A 6,264-nucleotide genomic window follows, 5' to 3' on the forward strand; every position below is an offset into this window, starting at 1 on the left:
AGTCAAGTAAAGATTCAGAAATAGCTGCTAATCAAATTTTCACTGACATTAATAAGTGGTTTAAAGCTAATTCACTGTCATTAAACTTTGAGAAGACCCACTGTATGCAGTTCACAACCTGTAAGAGATTTCCTTTCAGCATGAGTATAACATATCAAGACATGCAGATCGAAGAGGTTGACAGTGTTAAATTTCTGGGATTACAACTCGATAATAAATTCAGTTGGGAAGGGCATACCACAGAATTACTTAAGCACCTAAACAAGTCTGTGTTTGCCGTGAGAATGATGTCAGATGTAGGAGATATAAATATAAAAAAAAACTTGCATACTTTCATTCTATTATGCCATATGGGATCATATACTAGGGCAAATCATCAAACAGAGCAAAAATTTTAGGGTGCAAACACATGTGATAAGAATCATTTGTGGTATAAATTCAAGAACATCTTGTAGAAACTTGTTCAAGGAACTTTGTATTCTAACCACTGCTTCTCAGTATATTTATTCCTTGTAACTCTTCGGGCTTTCCTGGCGATCTAATGACATCTTGGGTTGTCAGGTATCCTGCCGGATATCAGCGTCGTACTTGCACGATATTTCGGTCACGTAGCTCGAGACCTTCATCAGGTGCGACCTGAGACTGCTCCTCGAGTGGACCTGGTCCAGTATTTATGCCTATGGCCTTCCCCCTCCACCAACTGCTGCAGGCACTTCCTCTGTGGTCCGCACCCATTCCCTGTGACCTGCTGGAGCGTTGCTGCTCCGTTTTCCATCCACTGCGGTTCTAGGTGTTCCCTCTGCGGTCCGCGCCCACCAAACCCGCTCCTGGGGGTTTCATCTACGGTCTGGGGTACCAGGCGTTCCCCCTGCGGTCCGCGCCCGCTCACCACGACCTGTTGGAGCGTTGCCGCTCCGTTTTTCGTCTGCTGCGGCTCTGGATGTTCCCTCTGCGGTCCGCGCCCACCAGTCCCACTTCTGGGTGTTCCATCTTCGGTCTGGTGCTCCTGGCAGTCCGTCAGGGGCTCGTTTACCATCTCCATGTCTCTGGTTCTTCTGTTTGTGTAGTGTTGCAGCTGGCCCCGTTGCTCCTTTAACAATTCCAGAGCCGGATCCCAGGCTCTGCCTAGCTCGTATCCTGTGTCACGATTCGTAAGATCATCAGCCATTTTAATCTCAATCGATTCTCTTATAACACTGTCCCAAAATGTGGGTGTTTGTGCTAGAATCTTGGTATCCTCATACTTCATGGCATGATCTAGTTCGAGACAGTGTTCAGCAATGGCTGACTTAGTCACCTGTCTTAATCTAGTGTGCCTCTGATGTTCTTTGCATCTGATCTCCACAGTTCTTGTCGTCTGGCCAATGTAGGACATGCCACATTGACAAGGTATATTGTAAATCCCTGGTTTTCGTAACCTCAGGTCGTCTTTGACACTCCCCAGCAGTCCCCCGATCTTGTTGGATGGACAGAAAACACACTTGATATTGTGTTTACGCAGGATCCTACTGATTCTGGCAGAAATAGAGCCACCATAGGGCAGATATGCCACCTTCCTTGCTTCATCTTGGTCTTCTTCAGGAACCTGTGGTATAGTGGCTGGTTGGAGTGCCCTCTCAATTTGTCTGTCCATGTATCCATTCTTGGAGAAAACTGTTTTGAGACGTTCTATCTCTATGGGTAGATTCTCTTGGTCTGATAGGGCACGTGCTCTGTGGACTAAAGTCTTCAGAACCCCATTCTTCTGTGCAGGGTGGTGACAACTGCTGGCCTGCAGATATAAATCAGTGTGTGTAGGTTTTCGGTACACACTGTGGCCAATTGATCCATCTGCTTTCCTCTGGACTAGTACATCCAGAAATGACAGCTGGCCATTCTTCTTCAGTTCCATGGTGAACTTGATATTAGGGTGGCATGAGTTAAGATGATCAAGAAACTCATTGAGCCTGTCCATCCCATGTGGCCAGATCACGACGGTGTCATCCACATACCTAAAGAAGCATGTGGGTTTAAATGTGGCTGTCTCCAATGCCCTCTCCTCAAAACTCTCCATAAACATGTTGGCAACCACAGGGGACAGTGGGCTGCCCATAGCTACACCTTCAGTTTGCTCGTAATATTGGTTTCTGTACAGGATATACGTGGATGTCAGTGTATGACTGAACAGGTCCAACAGAGCACCATCAAATTTCTCTGCAATCAGTTCTAGTGAGTCCTTCAGTGGGACCCTGGTGAACAGCGATACCACATCAAAACTAACCATGATGTCCGAATCTGTGATGTGCAGTTGCTTGAGGCGTTGCAGGAAATCTTCTGAGTTGCGGATGTGGTGAATACATTTCCCCACATATGGAGCCAGGAGACCTTTCAGGTACTTGGCTGTTGTGTACGTAGGTGCCCCAATATTACTGACAATAGGACGTAGGGGAACACCCTCCTTGTGTATTTTAGGCAGACCATACAGTCTAGGTGGCACTGGCGCTTTTTCCCGTAGTTGTCTGATGATCTTATCGGGCATCCCTGTTTCCTTCAAGAGAGCACTAGTCTTCTTGGCCACCTTGTCCGTGGGGTCACACTCCAGAATTCTGTATGCAGGGTCCTCCAGAAGTTGGCGTACTTTCTCATCATAATCCACTCGCTGCAAGATGACAGTGGAGTTCCCTTTGTCTGCTGGCAGTACCACAATGCTGTTGTCTTCCCGTAGTTTCTTGAGTGCAAGCCTCTCCTCGGTTGTGATGTTCGATTTCGGCGGCCTGGCCTTGGTGAGGGCCCTGCAGGTCTCTCGGCGGACTTCCTCTGCCACATTAGGTGGAAGTGTGGCTGCAACTTGCTCTACTGCACTGACGAAACCTGAAATGGGTACGTTTCTAGGGGTCGTAGCAAAGTTGAGACCCCTGCTGAGTACCTTTAAGGTTGTATCATTAAACTGTATGCCACTCAGATTTGTCACCGTGTGTGTCTCTTCTATCTGCTGTGCTTTCTTGCTCATGCGGTCAAACTTTGCAGATTGGCAAGATGAGGCATTCCTTCTAGCACACTCAGCTAAAGACCAGGAGGCACGGTCTACCCAATCCCAATCTTCTCTTGTTAAGGAGGCTGCCATGTACAGATGAATGTGTAACAGCTCCCTGGCCACAACATCTAACCTGTGGCGCATATCTCGAATCCTCTCTCTCACCAGTGCCATGCTAGCTCTGCGTTTTATCTTGTTCGCCGCTCTGGAGTTGATGTGATGTTTAATTCTGGCAAATACTGGTACCACTTCTCCATCTCGACACCTCAGCAAAAAACTGAGAGAACTCAGCATCTTCCCTTTCTTCTGCCGTAGCTTGTCCAGCTTCTTGATATTCTGATACATCTCCTCCCCGTAGAGACTTTTGATGTAACTCTTCAGGCTTTCCAGGCGATCTAATGACATCTTGGGTTGTCGGGTGTTCTGCCGGATATCAGCGTCGTACTTGCACGATATTTCGGTCACGGACAAGGTGGCCAAGAAGACTAGTGCTCTCTTGAAGCAAACAGGGATGCCCGATAAGATCATCAGACAACTACGGGAAAAAGCGCCAGTGCCACCTAGACTGTATGGTCTGCCTAAAATACACAAGGAGGGTGTGCCCCTACGTCCTATTGTCAGTAATATTGGGGCACCTACGTACACAACAGCCAAGTACCTGAAAGGTCTCCTGGCTCCATATGTGGGGAAATGTATTCACCACATCCGCAACTCAGAAGATTTCCTGCAACGCCTCAAGCAACTGCACATCACAGATTCGGACATCATGGTTAGTTTTGATGTGGTATCGCTGTGCACCAGGGTCCCACTGAAGGACTCACTAGAACTGATTGCAGAGAAATTTGATGGTGCTCTGTTGGACCTGTTCAGTCATACACTGACATCCACGTATTTCCTGTACAGAAACCAATATTACGAGCAAACTGAATGTGTAGCTATGGGCGGCCCACTGTCCCCTGTGGTTGCCAACATGTTTATGGAGAGTTTTGAGGAGAGGGCATTGGAGACAGCCACATTTAAACCCACATGCTTCTTTAGGTATGTGGATGACACCTTCGTGATCTGGCCACATGGGATGGACAGGCTCAATGAGTTTCTTGATCATCTTAACTCATGCCACCCTAATATCAAGTTCACTATGGAACTGAAGAAGAATGGCCAGCTGTCATTTCTGGATGTACTAGTCCAGAGGAAAGCAGATGGATCAATTGGCCACAGTGTGTACCGAAAACCTACACACACTGATTTATATCTGCAGGCCAGCAGTTGTCACCACCCTGCACAGAAGAATGGGGTTCTGAAGACTTTAGTCCACAGAGCACGTGCCCTATCAGACCAAGAGAATCTACCCATAGAGATAGAACGTCTCAAAACAGTTTTCTCCAAGAATGGATACATGGACAGACAAATTGAGAGGGCACTCCAACCAGCCACTATACCACAGGTTCCTGAAGAAGACCAAGATGAAGCAAGGAAGGTGGCATATCTGCCCTATGGTGGCTCTATTTCTGCCAGAATCAGTAGGATCCTGCGTAAACACAATATCAAGTGTGTTTTCTGTCCATCCAACAAGATCGGGGGACTGCTGGGGAGTGTCAAAGACGACCTGGGGTTACGAAAACCAGGGATTTACAATATACCTTGTCAATATGGCATGTCCTACATTGGCCAGACGACAAGAACTGTGGAGATCAGGTGCAAAGAACATCAGAGGCACACTAGATTAAGACAGGTGACTAAGTCAGCCATTGCTGAACACTGTCTAGAACTAGATCATGCCATGAAGTATGAGGATACCAAGATTCTAGCACAAACACCCACATTTTGGGACAGTGTTATAAGAGAATCGATTGAGATTAAAATGGCTGACGATCTTATGAATCGTGACACAGGGTACCAGCTAAGCAGAGCCTGGGATCCGGCTCTGGAATTGTTAAAGGAGCAACGGGGCCAGCTGCAACACTACACAAACAGAAGAACCAGAGACATGGAGATGGTAAACGAGCCCCTGACGGACTGCCAGGAGCACCAGACCGAAGATGGAACACCCAGAAGTGGGACTGGTGGGCGCGGACCGCAGAGGGAACATCCAGAGCCGCAGCAGACGAAAAACGGAGCGGCAACGCTCCAACAGGTCGTGGTGAGCGGGCGCGGACCGCAGGGGGAACGTCTGGTACCCCAGACCGTAGATGAAACCCCCAGGAGTGGGTTTGGTGGGCGCGGACCGCAGAGGGAACACCTAGAACCGCAGCGGATGGAAAACGGAGCAGCAACGCTCCAGCAGGTCACAGGGAATGGGTGCGGACCACAGAGGAAGTGCCTGCAGCAGTTGGTGGAAGGGGAAGGCCATAGGCATAAATACTGGACCAGGTCCACTCGAGGAGCAGTCTCAGGTCGCACCTGATGAAGGTCTCGAGCTATGTGACCGAAATATCGTGCAAGTACGACGCTGATATCCGGCAGAACACCCGACAACCCAAGATGTTATTTATTCCTTAATGAAATTTGTTGCAAGTGATACATCTCTTTCCAACCAATAGCTCAATACATAGTATCAATACTAGTAATAAGAACAATCTACATAAAGATCTAAAATCACTTACCTTGGTCCAAAAAGGGGTCCAATATTCAGGAACACACATTTTCAATAAATTGTCAGAAATCATTAAAAACTTGGTTTCAGATAAAGCATGGTTTACACAGAGTTTGAAAGACTTTTTGAGAGGCAACTCCTACTCCATAGATAAATATTTTAACAGAACTGTTAAGCCAGCTTAAGTAAAAATATCTGTTAGATTTCAGTTTTGACAACACTTAGTCACAATAGTCAAGATTAGGTATTTTGTGTATCATAAATTTATTAATAGTGCATAACAGAATTTCATTTTGACAATGTGTTAATTCTGTAAATATTAGCTGTTCCAGTTTACTGCGATGTATTAACATATTTTGACCATCTCCTGACAAATGATCAGGGTAATAAGTATTATATTCAAATGTTTTATGTTTTTATGTTACACTGTCTGACATGTTCCACACCCATGAGAATCATCTCATTTTTTGGGTCTATGGAACGAAAATTGAATCTAATCTAATCTAAGACAAATTCATTGGAAGACTCTTCAGAAAGTGTAGTCCATCTTCAAAAGAAATAGCTTACAAACAAATACTTGTTTATTAAGACTGATAGATGAAAGAGAGTGTAAAAATAGTAGGGGAAAGATAGATATTATTACATATCCAACAAAATT

This window comes from Schistocerca serialis, chromosome 4, assembly GCF_023864345.2.
Source record: "Schistocerca serialis cubense isolate TAMUIC-IGC-003099 chromosome 4, iqSchSeri2.2, whole genome shotgun sequence".
Classification (NCBI taxonomy): Eukaryota; Metazoa; Arthropoda; class Insecta; order Orthoptera; family Acrididae; genus Schistocerca; species Schistocerca serialis.